Below are 17,334 nucleotides of genomic sequence, written 5' to 3' on the forward strand. Positions count from 1 at the left end.
TGAACTGAGATTGACTTGCAACCACTCAAAATCATGGTCCATGTAGACTTTCATATAATTAGCCCGAACCTAACTAGTAAATGCTATGGACAAACACTTAGGGGCACTACAGTGCACATCCACATAAAGTATCTTGGATGAATCAGGAACAACCCCCATGTCTGAACAATCTCATCCACACAACTCGCCATGATATCCAGTGGTATCATAATGTGATAACTTTTCACATCCGCATGCACATAATCTGAGGATCTTCTACTCACACATTGGAAATTATGGGGGAACCATGCACTGCCCAAGGGGTTGCACCACCACGTAGTACATACAATTTTGATAGCTAGCAGTTTCACACAGTGGCAACCTGTGAACCTTCTGTCTGCAAGCACAGAATATTGGGAACATGCTTACATTGAGTGAGAACATAATGTTAACTCTTCTCAGCATATCTTGGTAGATGTATGAAAATGGAAAGGATCCTGGACAGTCCTCATGTCTTGGAAGGAAACATATGGTCACTGGTTCAACAGCACAAGGGAGCCCTGTGTCAAACTTATATACTATATACAGCAGACATCCCACCCATAGGTGAATGAATGCCATCAACCCCCAAAAGAAGGGAGTTGCAGGTAAGTAATTCTTCTCTTCTTTTTTTTTCTTTTACTTTTAGGTGTATAATTCCTTTTTAATTGTTATACAGTACTTATTGTGTCATTTTTATCTTTATCCTTCCAAACTTGCAAGCACCTGCAGATTCCATACCATAGGCCTGTTCTATACATCCACATTCAGTACCCTACCCATCCCAGTAAGCAAGTCAACCACAAGCTCTTCACTTTTTTATTTTGTAAATAAATTGTTATACATTTTATAAAATACTGTAATATCTATACACAAGTAGTTTATTCTAATTTTCATCATTACATTATGTAAGCAGGTTGAGACATACTCGGGACCAGTTGATTCCTTTAATGTACATGAGTTGATTACAGATTAAGGGATGAGCGGGAACTGACTTGTCTTTTCCCGAACCCCGTGCAAAGAGATACACATAACAGGGAAAACATATCGTACCTCAAATGGAACATTCCTACACCTCCCCTTTAAGATCAAAGCTCCCTCATCCTAGTCTACATCTTTCAATATCACTGAAAGGTAAGGAGTTCTTTTTTTATTTTATATTTTTTATAACATTTTATATAATACTGTAATACGAATTGATACTGTATAACTTTATTCTAATTTTTATCACATATTCATACACTAATTTTTATCATTACATTATCATTTCCCGACTTGCCAAGCACCTTTACTGTCCTACCAGAGATCCCTCATCCTAGCCTACATCTTTTAAATCACTGAAAGCTAACAAATTCTTCACTTTTTATTTTTATAAATCTTTGTAACAACAGTATTATACATTGGCTTATGAAATACTATAATACACTACAGTAATGTACAGTACATATTTTAATTGCATACCGTAGTAATTTATCATTATCATTCCAGGCTCCCTAACACATGTACAATTGTACATCTTCATCTCCAACAACCTAGCCTACGGTTGCTACAGTAACAAAGCTCCCCATTCAAAGCAAACATAGTATATTTAAAACATAAGTATAGATTTCTCCTTTTAGTTGCAAAATAATAAAACTGGTAAAGGTAGTAACATATGAAGTAAAGGGAATTCAGCTATAATAAAGATAGTCCTTCGGACACAGCGCTGGAACATACATAAATGGTAAACATGACAAGAGGAACACTTATTAAACCCAAATAATCAGGATTAAAGTATATGCACAAAAACTTGACATGTTTAGGGGATATTTATTAAACACAACTAAAATGAATTACTCTGTAATATAATCATCGTGCCATTGCGGGGGACGACGTACCCTAGTGCTACTTCTCTCCTGGATGGGTGGGTGGGTACTGGGCCAGCCTCCCCCGAGGCGGTGGGAGTAGGTTCTCCTCAGGTGGTGTGGGTGGTAGGGATCTCAAATGCTTGCGATTTCTTGTCGAAATTCTTCCGCTCCCGTCTAACCTTATGCGATATTGGCGGTATCTATTCTTTTCAATAACCACCCCGCTTCTATTCCAGGCTCGTGTAGTCACATCCTGGATAGCTACCCTCTCCCCTATTTGTAGGGGGGAAAGATCCTTGGCTTTCTCATTATACTTGGATGATATTCGTTGCGCAACAACGCTTCTTTCCCTCTCTCTTGCGGACAAGGTTTCCGGACCAATGCTCGGTGACGAAATGATAACTTTTTAACATTGGCACCGAATCTCGAAGTTGGCGACCCATGGCCAGCTGTGCAGGAGACTTATCTATACCACGTAATGGTGTATTTCTATACTGCAATATCGCCTGAGCTACCTTGTCATTGTCTAGCCCTCCATCAGGTAGAGTATTGCCCATTAATGTTCGTTTGGCGGTGCGCACAGCAGCTTCTGCCCGCCCGTTGGACTGGGGGTAGTGAGCAGACGACATTCTCATAGATACCCCCCACTTACCAAAGAAATGTCTCATTTCCATGCTCGTTAGATTCGTGCCCTCGTCCACTGATATTTCTTCAGGTGCTCCCCACTGCATAAAATATCTTCTAAAAACTGGGATCAATCTCGCGGATGTAGTTCCGTTAGCGAAGAAATAAATTTCCATCCATCCAGTCAGTCGATCGGCGTAGACCATATACTGCCTCCCTGCTACTTGAAATAAATCTGCAACAGTTCTCCGAGACGGATATTCGGGAGGGGGAGTGTATATAATACTTTCCCTTTGTTGCGAAGGTGCCGCAACGTTGCAATCATGACACTGTGCCCTATAATTTGCCAAGTCACCCTCAATCCCAGGCCAATAAACTGCCTGTCGTGCTCTTCTGATCATGGAGTCAGTTGATTGATGACCTGAATGTAAATTGGTTGCAATGCGTAAACGTAGTGCCTCCGGAACTACCAGACGAACATGCCCCTCGTCATATGCATATGTGACTAATCCTTCAATGACACTCAGCCTATCACGTACATTGAAAAAAGGTTTTAGGCAGGGCTCCACTTGAGACCTTGACGACGGCCAACCCTCTTCGCTGACACGTCGCTGCAATAGTAAATAATCAGGATCCTTCTCTGCTTCCCCCCTCATGGTAGCCCAGTCCATAGTAATGACGTCATCCGCCAGCGATGACGTCATGGAGGCAATACAAACTTCGTTCATAAGTTCCTCCTCTTCTTCGTCTTTGACGGTAGTTTCACTGCGAATCACTGGGTATCTTGATAACGTATCGGCTGCCGAATTCTTCTTCCCCCGGCAAATATCTTATGGTAAAACTATATTGCATAGTTTTTCTCCTTCAACCTTAGTAGTCTCGGGTTTGCAATGTCTTTTAGGCTCCTATCCCCAAAGAGTTTTACCAAAGGTCTATGGTCCGTGATTAAAATGAAATTCGGGCATCCCAATAAAAACAATCTCGATTTCCTAAGGCACCAAACTACTGCAGCCGCTTCCCCCTCAATGACGGCATAGCCGGCCTCCGCCTCCGTCAGGTGCCTGCTGCCACATAATGCCAGTTTCCATCCCCCCTTACAACAAAAAGGGGCATTGAGATCCTCGCAATTGCAATATTGTTGCAATATAACAAATCCCATTCCTTCTCTGCACCAATCGGTAACAACAGCAGTGCGCCTTGTCTTATCATAATATGTCAGTCCGTCGCCCAACATCTTGCAAATGCTGTCCCGGGCTGCAACAAAAACTGTTTTGAAGGCGTTGGTCCCAATAAACTTTCCGATGGGGGGATTTCTTGAGAAGATCCCTGAATGGTTCCATTACCGGTGCTACAGCCACGAAAGGTGCAATTTGGTTCACAAGTCCAAACCAAGATCTTATATCCGTGATAGTTGGGCTTGCAGGCATGGGGAAGTTCTTAATGGCACTCATACGCTCATTAGAAGGTCTATAATTATCCCAATCAAGTTCGTACCCCACAAACTCTACCTGTCTTTGACAAAATCGGAATTTATCCGGATTCAGCGTAATACCATTATCTCCACATAATTGCAAAAAATCATAAGTATGCCAAAAGGCTCCCTCAACACTGTCGTCATATAACAACACGTCATCTATGCACTTGTACTTTCTGTGTACATCAATAATAACGTCATCGAACCTTTTCGTGTATGCATCGGGGGCCGCGCAATGACCCATAGGTGTTCGACAATACTGGTATCTCCCCCATGGTGTAATAAACGTTGTCAACTGTCGGCTCTCCTCATCTAATGGCACCTGGTGGAATCCGGCATAGGCATCAACTACAGTCTTATATGTACGAAGTGGCACACCCGAGACCATGTCAAAAGGAGCACATGTGTGATGCGTTTCTCGTTTGCAATTCTTATTCAGCTCTTGATAGTCCACGGTCCTCCGTGGTTTACCATTTTTCTTTGCTACCACTACCATCCTCGCACACCAGTCCGTAGCTGTACCAGCAGGGACCTCCCTAATTACTCCTAATTTGACATCTTCGTCGAGCTGAGCCTTAACATCGGCCTCCCAATGCTTAGGAACTGGTATAGTGTATGACACGCATAGGGGATGGCACCTTCCCTCAGGTGAATGTGGTGAGGGGCTCCTTTCATCATCGGCAGAGGGTTTCTTGAAACGTTGAACGTAGTCTTCGCAAAACGTTGCAGTAGCCAGTCCCTCAGCCTAGGGACATTCTCCTCCGTGGCAGCGTATGGCATCTCGCGCTGACGACCACCACCCCCTACCCGTGTGAGAACGTTTTCTTCAGGCGTTTGGCGGGGGTTAGTCGACGCAGAGGGTTTCCGAGTGACGTCATTCACGGTAGCGACAGTATGATGGGGAAACTTTGTATGCACTAGACCTAGGTGATTTACACACTCCTAAAGACATATAAAAACGGGTAGCACCTTGCACAACGATAACACTAGTGCTCACTGATTTATCACCCAATTCTATTAGCATATCAACAGACCCATATATTCTCAATGACTTCTCCCCTGCGTGATTTACAATGACATTACACCGAGAGAGATTAGGTACCTTCAAACCCAATTTTGGTAACAAATCTACCCCTACTATACACACTTCTGCCCCAGTGTCTGGAACAGCCTCAACAACGACACACTCACATGAAAACTCATGCTTAACCTTTATTTTCACCATCGGCAGTTTCCCCACTGCCGCACATAGGCCTACCTGGCGATTGTCCGCAGGTGGATAGGCAACAGTGCATGACGTAACAGACGCGTCCACAATAGGCGCCGTTTTGGCGGGCTGTTGCCCCCCTTGACAACAGAATTTAGCAAAGTGCCCCACAATACCACACTGAAAACAGTTAACATTATCAGCAGGACATTTTCCCTGCCAATGAGAACGACCACCACACTTTTTACACCTGGTATCTGACTTACTGTTACCAGTAGGTTTCGAGCTACTACGGCCACGGCCGTGTCCCTTGTCACTATTATTAGACCTATAGCTAGCAATAATTTTACTTTCACCTTCTAACCCACTTTCAACTAGGCCTAAGCCTATCTCATCCCCTTTTACCAAACTAGCTACGTTTGCCCTTCCACGAGCGCTAATACTATCCTTTTCTGCAGATTCATAAATTTCACATTTACGTAACAATTTCTGCACAGTATTGAAAACCTCATGATCCTGTAGGATCTCTTGCTTAAGTCCCACATTGCTTAAACCACTTGTTATCCGCTGAACTAACACAAAATCATTCAGATCAGCTCGACAATGGGGACACTTAAACCCACAATCTAAGGCCAATTGTTGGCACCTATGCACAAAAGATTTCGCGGTTTCTTGATCGCCTTGTTGCGCTGAGAAAAACTTGTCCCATGCCACTGCCTTATTCACAGACTTCGTCGTGATCTCCTCCAGTCTGTCGAATGCCTCAGAGGTCGTTAATGAGTTCCACTGAACCTCTGAGTGCGTTGCATCTATAGTCATCCTTAACTTCTCATCGCAGTTTAACCGGATACTGATAAGTGCATTCTCTCCTGAGACGTTTCCTAAGGCCAGCCAATCACTCATAGAGCGACACCATTCTCGAAAACTGCTTTGTGTCATCTCATAGCTACACTTCTCAGGGCACATCGCCCTAACACCTGCCGAGGCTGAACCATGTGGTCTTCCTTGTGCCATGAGGCCAACCAAAGCCTGTAACAAGTCCTGTCCCTCGTGGTGCCGGCGTGCCGGTGTTGCATTCCTGCTTGCAGTGCCCCTGGGGGAACGTCTTGCTGTGCCCCTGGGTGTGTTGTGATGGCCTCGTCTCAGCATCTTGTAGGTCCTGCTTTGGAACGAGAATCACTGCGCCATGTAAGCAGGTTGAGACATACTCGGGACCAGTTGATTCCTTTAATGTACATGAGTTGATTACAGATCAAGGGATGAGCGGGAACTGACTTGTCTTTTCCCGAACCCCGTGCAAAGAGATACACATAACAGGGAAAACATATCGTACCTCAAATGGAACATTCCTACACATTATCATTCCAGACTGCCAGTCACCTTTACCTATTGTCCTCTATTACTGGAGCTCCCTTATCCTAGTCTACATCTTTCAATATCACTGAAAGGTAAGGAGTTCTTTTTTTATTTTATATTTTTTATACATTTTATAAAATACTGTAATACGAATTGATACTGTATACTTTATTCTAATTTTTATCACATATTCATACACTAATTTTTATCATTACATTATCATTCCCGACTGCCAAGCACCTCTACTGTCTACCAGAGATCCCTCATCCTAGCCTACATCTTTTTAAAATCACTGAAAGCTAACAAATTCTTCACTTTTTATTTTTATAAATCTTTGTACAACAGTACTATACATTGGCTTATGAAATACTATAATACACTACAGTAATGTACAGTACTATTTATTGCATACCGTAGTAATTTTATCATTATCATTCCAGGCTCCCTAACACATGTACAATTGTACATCTTCATCTCCAACAACCTAGCCTACGGTTGTACAGTAACAGCTTTCAAAATCACTGAAATTAGATATAATGAATTCTTCACTTTTTCATTTTTATACATTTTATTAATCTTTACATTGTTTTATATAATACTGTACATAATACTTTAGTGTATTTATACTTTAATATTGCATACAGGACTGTATAGTCTGTATGTATACTAATACATAGTAAATTCTTACATTCTAGAATCCCCTGAAAAATGGCCCCCACCAACATTTTTCCAGTGGTTACTCAGCATCAAAATTTCAAATTTAAATATAAGGAATTATTCACTAATTTCATTTTTATACATTCATTGGCATAAATCTGTACCTAATTTATTGCACTGTATAATAAATGTATTTTGCTATAGTATATTCTAGTAGTATATATTGTATACTGTACATTACTGTATTAATTTTAATATTTTCATCCCAGATAAACATTTCATGTACAGTAGATGGTACTGTTATGTGCATACAGCTACAATATGCAGTCAAAATGTGGAAGTTTTTGGATGCACAACTATTCAAAGGCTTAAAGGTAAGCTTTTCTTAAGTATTTCTACAATGTGCCGGGTTACGTCATTTTTCAGCTCAAGCTGCATCACTGAAACAGAACCCCTGTCATAACCCAGGGGCTGCCTGTATCTCCACAGGTAAGACAACTGCCACAGGAGGCTCAAGCGTTGATTTATTTGGCAGGATCAGCAGCACAAGATGGGTTGCGTGTACTACAGAGAGGAAGAAACACGAGCCAGAACTCTCCAGGAAGTTACCAACAAAGAAGGGGTAGGCAGAGGTGAATCACAAACAAGTGCCACTCATTTACCTGGGGAGAGCTCAACATACAAAAGCAAGTTGGCAGAATGTGCAAATTACCTACCCTATTGCACAATCCCCTCAGTGAGCCTGGTGAGCATTAGCAAAAGGTCGAGAGAGAGAATGAGATTCAAGCTGAAGAATCCCTGTAAACAGAGGACATATTTTGGCCTTCCTCACCCATATTAAAACTCTGTCATGAAGGAAAAACCCAGTAATATATTCCTTGCAGGACCTTCCACTGAAAAACATCACAACTGGTTACACTAACACCAAGGACAAAAGCAGCAACACCTGTTCACTCCTTCATACAGTTTGTTTTTCACTTCTTGTTCATGTAAATGCTGAACAAAAGCCACATACACAATACATAAAACAAATAAATGAAAGTACACATAGTTGCAACCTATCAGTTATAGGACAGCAAGAGGTTCTAGCTGACCACTAATAATGCAAAAAGTACAAGAAAAAAGCAGGTAAGTGGGGGTCCCTACCACTCACCTATTCACCTATAATTAATCAACTATTTGTTACAAAGTTTCAATGATTATTGTTTGAGCTTGCTTTAAGGAATACTACTACTACTACTACAACAACAATAAAAGTTGAGTGATTGATTATGACTTATCTGGCATCAAACTACCAGGGTCTGATGCCGAACTACAATAAAGGTAATGGTTTATAATTAAGTAGACACAAATAAAAAACTAAAACAAAACAGATGCAAACTAATGTTGACAGAGTTTTGTATAGTGAATTTGCAGTAGCATCCAACTATTTACATTTTGGGATGCTGTATGAGAACATCATATCACTTATTTTGGCTGATGCCCTTCTAACGCTTTTATAATAGAAAAAAACTGGTCAGAAATGGAAGAAATGGTTTATTGTGGAGTAACAATAGAGAATATGCAAATGAAGGTTTTTTAATCAGAAAAGTATGTAATCTTTAAGAATTAAAATTTTTCTACTCTCAGTATCAAAATTTATTCAATGCACCACCTGGTGGTTTCAGGAAACTGTCTCAAAGACTTGCAAATGATGCAACCCTGAATTACCAACAACCCTCAACATACAACTTCCAAACCTCCTGTTTCTGTAAAGCAGTTGTCCTAGTAAGGATAGGTAAGAGATGATGGTTTTATCCAGATGGTGACAAGTATATCTTAAGTGCGTTAGGTTAGGATAGGTGGCACACTACTGGGGATCCAGTGAGTAGGCACTTTACCCTCTGGAGAGGTTTAGGGGAAAAGTTTGGAAACTGAAAAACTGGAATTTAAAAAATTACTCTACTATATATAAACTAAAATTTTCATCAAAAAACAATACAAAAATATGCAATATATTATTCAATTCTTCTCATTAAAAAAAAATAATAAATTTGGCTAATTTTAAAAAATCCCTTTTTGTTTGGGTAACTTCTACAATGCAGACATGAAGTTTTTAATATCAATGTTTATAAACAAATCAAATAACCTACCCTAACCTAAGGCACCTGGTCCTACCTGATTGTGGAGTTGGGGGGGTAATATGAACCCCTAACCACTTTTTTTTTTTTTTTAACATCAGTAGGTTTGCATCTCCAAACATGCTACAAGTCCCAGCATTATAAATTACAAATTTATAAAGTTTGAAAATGACCAATGGTTTGATAATTGATGGAAGCTGATGAAAAGGAATGAGAGCTAAATATCTTGTGAAATAACAATTTAGTTAGAAAAGGTGTCATTACGTCTAATGATTCGTTCTTTATTTTCGATTTTACATATACGCGCGCTCATACCAACGATGTGTGCAATGGCGCTACCCTACTCATTTTTCGAAATTCTGAATGTTATTTTAAACGTTAATAAAAAATATACATATACTATACAGTTTCATTATTAATACCGCTGCCACGATAATCTTTTTACAAAATTAACTTAAAGTTCACATAAGAGCTAAAAGGAATACAAACTGACAGATACTTATGGAATATAGCAAGTATATACATTGTATATTCTTGATATCTTGACAAAATTATTTGGAATTTCGGCATCCTCAAGAAACCCAAAACCTGCTAGGCCTATGGCCTTTTCCATACCATAATTCCCCTTATTTTTCGGCCCTAGGCCAAAACCGCGCTTTCATTCTCCAAAAGACGGAACGCTACCTATATACCTATCTTAAGACGGATGCAGGCTTATTCGGACCTTGGCTGATTCGGACCCATACTAATAATTTTATATTATAGCAATTGGTATTTCTATATAAGCATTCCGTATCATTCGTCCCCGCGAATACGAAAGTTACCGGGTTGGGCCGTGTTTAGTACGAGCCCCTGGGGATTAATTACAGTCGTCCTAATAAATATTACTTAAAATTCCAAAATTATTTGGAATTTCGGCATCCTCAAGAAACCCAAAACCTGCTAGGCCTATGGCCTTTTCCATACCATAATTCCCCTTATTTTTCGGCCCTAGGCCAAAACCGCGCTTTCATTCTCCAAAAGACGGAACGCTACCTATATACCTATCTTAAGACGGATGCAGGCTTATTCGGACCTTGGCTGATTCGGACCCATACTAATAATTTTATATTATAGCAATTGGTATTTCTATATAAGCATTCCGTATCATTCGTCCCCGCGAATACGAAAGTTACCGGGTTGGGCCGTGTTTAGTACGAGCCCCTGGGGATTAATTACAGTCGTCCTAATAAATATTACTTAAAATTCTTGTTTAGGAGGTAAAACTGCATAGAAAAATCGGCCAATCATATGAAGGTCCGAATAAGCCTGGAAAAAGGTCCGAATCAGCCTATTCCCCTTAAGACGTCCATTTTACCCTTAACACTAATGCAACATTAGCAACGGAATGAAGAACTTCTGACCTCGTGCTTTATATGCACAGTTTAACCAATAATTATCCTGACTCCGGCCAGTGGCCACTAGAAATTTTGAAATGTCCAAGAATAATTTCCACCGTTTTTTTATACACTACATTCAGCCCTACGTACAGGACAGTTTTGTCCTTAAACAAACATCTCCCCTACAATGAAAATTCCTGGCTACGGCCTCGTAAGTCATTGCCATTTCCAGGGCCCTACACACGTCCAAAAATAAGACTTTTGTGGTCCTTACCTAAATGTCTTAAAAATCAAATGCAAAACTATACAATAAAAAAAAACTACTTCACATTTTTAAAGTCACTTACCTTCTGCGCCTGGCACACTCGAACTCTTCTTTCACTCCAACGCTCCAAAATGAATTACGGTCTTAGCTCTGGATCCTGGTCTTGGCAATACACGAGTTTAAGTCTCCGGTATTAGGTAACAGAAGAAGACCGCCATACAATACTAAACACCTCACAAAGACGTATGCCAAAACAGTGTTTGGGGGTTTTGCTGTTTTACCTAGAGTTCTTTATCGGGGAGTCTTCGAAGAGGATCGCTTCACGACTCTCATTCTTATTTTCTCTGACATTTTGTAGACTTTCTGTGAGCTACACTAAAAAATCCTTCTTACTTGCCAGATTCTCCATAAAATTCAACATCAAGAAAGCTGTTTCTGCTTTAAAGTCCAAGCATCTTACTGTAGCCTAGTACTATATCAGAGGGAAAGTGAGTCAAATCTTAAAGCATTTCTAAACATATTACTGTAGCCTACTAGGTAGTACTAGTATATCAGAAGGAAAGCGAGTCCAATTTTAATGGAATTCTAAAGTCATAAAGTATTCAACAGTAAGCAATTTAGGTTACCATTACCAATGAGAATATTAGGCTAATCACAAAAGACATTTACTTATAGGTAGTACTACTATCTCTTAATTTGCAGTAGGCTACTCTACTTTCTGTTGGCGCCATCGATGTATTGACGTCTGTCAATGTAGTACTAGTACCATAATTGATGCTACTCTAACCTTACCAGTACTTCATCACCATTATCGTTAATATCAAGACAACATGTTAAATGGTGTGAAACGTCCCACTTAGGAAAGGTTCCTTAAATAGAAGATTTTCGTCTCTTTTATGTCAGGGCTTGGTTAATGATGACAGATCCTGGCAACTAGCTAACACATCATCCACATCACTTAGATATACCTAAACCACTCATGATCTTTGGTTTCAGTTTCCCGATCTTTTATATCGTCCCACTTTTCACACATCAAGTATATCCTAGCTCACGTCAGTCGTGCACTGACTACAGATGGCACATTTGACAGGAAAATATACACAATGGCGTCGATGAGCGGTGATCCAAAATGATGTAATCCGAACCGACGAGCACCAAATCACACAAACAAGCCCAAACTCCAAAGAGGACCCGTCGCGGATCTAATGACGTCATATAAAATCCAACGAGAGAGAAACGGTATCTTTCGTGTTTTATTAGCCGAAGAAGATTATTTTACATGTTGCCTTTCATTAACCTATGGAGATCATTTTACATTTTTTTATGCAGTTACCGTGAATAGCGACAGAGTGAACATTAAACAACGATTAACGCCAATACAGTAACTCGTCTGAATCTTAGTCGCCACTGGATGAGCTATTCAAACTGGTCCGGTAGTTTGAGGTTGGCTAACATTCCAGACTATTATGCCTAGATTCCGCCAGTGTAGTAAAGTAAAATACCATGTAAATACTATACAAGTAAACAAGTTATACTCAGTAATCTTGTGGATTTCTTTCTCCATTTAACCTCATTAGGCATAGGTATAATGCAATGCTGTCGCCGTTTTTCCAATTTGCTGGTGCCTTTAAATTTTCCCAAGAAACCCAATACGTAATATTATCAAGATTTGAGGCTAAGTGATCATCACTATGCGAGATATATTTCTGACGATCTGTTTGTCACTGTTCATGAATGTTTATTGATCATAAATAATTTCCGATTACCTTAAAGTTGTTCTGACAATTATTCCAAGATTTATTTTAATGAGCTTGTTGGCCGTTCTACATGCTGGAACTCAGCACAGCTGTCTACCCTACCCTCCAAGGTGGACAAACAGGTTTGCAGGAGGAGGGTGGCTGTCTCTCCTACCTAAGCCAGGCAAATCATATTGCATGGGGTGGGTGGCTGTGTCATGTCTTCCCTACAGTCACCAGAGGGAGGACAAACATGATCCACTTGGATTTTATGATATATATTTTGTAATATAACGCTTTCCAATATCCCACAGTACGTGTGGTATTGCCAATTACCCCCAACTTCTTTTTATTCAGTGATGTTGCTATAGCCATTCATGAATCATTCAAATACATGTGCTTCTTTCTTTATCCTTAAATGAAAGCTCGTCAAAATATCATTATGGTAACACACAAATGCATTTCATACAGAAAGCATCTCCATTTCCATCTTTTCTTCCAGAAACTATTTGCTCGTCTGTCTTTTTTTTCTCTTTCTTTTATTAGTCTTCAATGAAGTTTTTCTCCCTGTGCTTACATAAAACATATGTACCGATATTGTTTTGCATTATTGTTTGTTTGTATGGTGTTTTTACGTTGCATGGAACCAGTGGTTATTCAGCAATGGGACCAACGGTTTTACGTGACTTCCGAACCATGTCAAGAGTGAACTTCTATCACCAGAAATACACATCTCTCACTCCTCAATGGAATGGCCAAGAATCGAACCCGCGATCACCGAGGTGAGAAGCAAACGCCAAACCAACCACGCCACTGAGGCGCTTTGTTTTACATTAACTTGCTACAAAAGATTTTTATGTCAACCTTTAAGGATGAATGTAAGCTAATAAGTAAGGAGCCTGTTCCAAGAATGGCATATCTGCAGACTGCAGTAACTACACGCCAATTTCTATTCACTCAGTGTTCCCTCAAGTTGCAAAATAACTTATTTTTAAGCCGCTATTTAAGTACAGTATCTGGAATCTAAAAGATTGTTCGCGGATTGTCAATATGCTTATCGTAAGAAGTTAGGTACTTGCAATGCTCTTTTAGAATTGATAAGCCATTTTCAAGCAGCATTTTGAGTGTACAATAATTCAAATAGATTTCAGTGTTGCTTTCGATTTAGTAAATTACACAGCACTATCAAAATTTCAGAATCTTAAGAGTGGGTGGAGACATTTTAGGTTTACTTCAAGATTTCCTTACATGGAGGCAGCAAGAGTTGCTGTCGATTGGGATCTTTAGCAAACCTAGACCTATTGTGTCTGGAGTTCCACAGGGCAGTGCTCTTGGTCCTGCTATTTTTAAAGTATACAAGTGATATGGTTCTTGCCCTGGAAAACAAGATCATTCAATATGTTAATGATGCTACACTGGTGGGTGTCATAGTTTCCACTTATAAGAAATGAAGCTGTCTTCAAGTATCAATCGGGATGTGGATTGGATTACTGAATGGTGTAGCAGCTACTGTAGCTGATTGGATATGAGGCTGAACGCCAATAAAATAAATATGTACACTATTGATTAACAGACCTCATACAGATTTTTGACCCCATCAATGGACTGCTGATAAAGTCTAAAGCTTTAACTATTCTATGTATAACTTTTGAATCATATCTCACTTTTGAGAAACATCTAGTGAGTGTCAGAAAATACAATATAAATATTAGGCAAAACCCTAATATAGTATTTATAAGTGATAAATTGCAATTGTTTTAGATCTTTTGTCCTTTCTTTAATAGAATACAGGCAGTCCCTTGGTTACATCAATTTTCAGATATATTTGTAAAAAAAAGTCGGTTCCAGGTTTCAGTGGATGTTCCGTGGTTATGTCTTCATCTTACACTGCAATGGAACAGTAAAAATACATAAAGCTACAACAGTCGTTGTCTTACACAGCAACGTAATAGTAAAAGTACTTACAGCTATAATAGTCAAAATTTGGAAGTTATTGGATACACACATCAGGATGCAAGTAAAATACTGTACAGTACACCCACAAGATTAAAGGTAAGGCTTTCATCAGTTAATCTCTCATTTTCATAAATTTTCCTTGCAACGTTCCAGGTTACAGCGCAGCGTCGTAACAAAACCTCTGATATAACCTAGGGACTGCCTGTACGGTTCTGTGGTATGAATGTCTGTGTCAGCTTCTGCCAGAGATTTATCTCTTTTTAGATAGAGTGGCTCAGGGTGTAGGTTTGTTTCTTAATTGCAGTTATGACTCGGACCATCGACGGATGGTCTTGATTGTCAATTTTGCACGATGTATTTTAAAAGACCATTCATATTCTCAATTGATCCCCAAAGCAATTTTCCTGCCAAGCGCAACCAGATTTGCCGAATAGCTGCACCAATATGCAGTAAATGTGCCTCGCTGTAAAACTCTGTTCCAGAGATCCTTAATTCCTCACACCATTGAACTGTGGAGCAGTCTCACTGAGGATGTCATGCAATTGGAACTTTTAAAAGTACTAACGAAGATGCAATGCATTACTGCCTTAATACCATTCTCATCTTGCATTTTAATATACTTTTATCTATGGTATTTATTAATTTATCAAATTAATAAGTGCGATCTCTTCTTTCTTTTCTGTATTTCCTTTAACCTCCCTTACTTCTTCCTAATAAATGGAATATAAAGATATAGAGTTGAAGCCAAAGGCCATGCATTGGGACCTAGAGGTCATTCAGCGCTGGAAAGGAATGAACAAGGTGAAGTAAAAGGTCCTTATAAAGATAAAAATATGTATTGCTGCTTAATTACATACTTGATATACCCCAAATAACCACAAAGGTTATTAAAGAATAAAATAATCAAGAGAGAGAGAGAGAGAGAGAGAGAGAGAGAGAGAGAGAGAGAGAGAGAGAGAGAGAGAGAGAGAGAGAGAGAGAGAGAGAGAGAGAGAGAGAGAGAGAGAGAGAGAGAGAGAAATTCTTGCAAGTCATAACTACGTACAACCAAGATACAGTTGTGCTTTTCGAGGGAACTACAGTATTAGCTTCAATAATTAGTAATACTAAAAAAAATCACTAAAATAAGGTCCCATAGTACACTGCTGTAAAATAATGTGACACTTGAAAATTTGATCCATACATCATTAAACCTTGCATTTGGCAAAATGTACTTTTATCTCTTCTCATACAAAATTAGAAAATATATACTTGAAATACAGGTGTGCATCATCTCTATACGTATTGGCCCTTCAAAATAAAAAGTGGTAGAAAATGCTGATTAAATATGTCTGTCAAGTTTGTGTATACAAGCTAACTTACTAAATCTAAAAAGATTTAATGCCTGACTGATGACCAAAACAGTTTGTATTCCAAAATAACAACAAAGTATAATGGAACACTTACAGTAAACTAACACTAAAAATAAAACAGGAAAAGGTACCTATTTTTCAGAAATGCATTTATATATTGCCCTCAGATTTAACACGACAGTACTCTCGAAAACATCTAATGTGTGTGTTTAAGGTTATAATGTATATATAACTATGCATGGTATATATATTTATATATAAAATACTTCCAAAACTACCAAGGATTCATGTCATTTCAAATATTCTTCTGGTTGTGACACTATGTAAATTACTAAACTTTTTATGAAATATGTATAAATTCAGGAACTGTCTACATGACAATCTTTATATAATTTCCTAACCAATTCTGGTGAAATCAGTAACTGTACAAGTAACAAACAAACAAACAAATTAATTACTAAACTAACATATATGTTTGTAAATGCTATCCATCACACCTATAAATTAAGAGATATGATACCAAGTAAATTTGCAGAGGTAACAATAATGCAGCCATTTCATCAGTATATCACTCCAAATATTACTGATACCTGAAGAAATTACATTCTTAGCTTTCAGCTTAACCAAGTTGACAATCTTCAGGCATTGATATGTTTCAGGATTCTTATGACTTATAACATTAATGGCATAATTTTTTCTTTCTACCAAATTTGAAAAAACCTAATTCAAACAATTCAACACAGGTTTGCAGCATGGAACAGAAATTTAAAAACTGATGCAAGGCTAAGCAAAAATATAAATTTAACATAGTAAACAAATTTAAAGCAGTACATAATCCCAGGAGTACAGTAAAAGAACATGACACAAGGGGGTATTTGATCTTTGTACTCATACAATCTGAACTACACAATACCAACATCTTTTCATTTCCTCTCTTTGCTAACTAGAAACATCAAATCAACATTTACCTGGTCTTAAAATGCATGAGATGTATTTCAAAGATGTTAAAACATGAGTAACAACTGTTTTGGCACAGGGACCAATAAAAATCAGGCAAAAATTTAGTTCCCAACCTTTCCATAGAGAATTTTGATGTAATTAGATAAAAAAAGGAAAAATTTCCCATTCTGAATATTTTAAAAAAATCCCATTTTGAATATTTCACAAACTACACAGGCCTAGATATCTAAAAAATAAGTGGAAGAAGAATGCACTGGATTCAGCATTACAACAAAATCAGGTTGAAATTTTAACAGTCTCTCAGTATAATCCTATCACCAAACCTCACTGTTAATTTATTTCATGAGGCAGAACACATCCTTACAATCTTTGAACATTTCAGA

This window comes from Macrobrachium nipponense, chromosome 29, assembly GCF_015104395.2.
Source record: "Macrobrachium nipponense isolate FS-2020 chromosome 29, ASM1510439v2, whole genome shotgun sequence".
Classification (NCBI taxonomy): Eukaryota; Metazoa; Arthropoda; class Malacostraca; order Decapoda; family Palaemonidae; genus Macrobrachium; species Macrobrachium nipponense.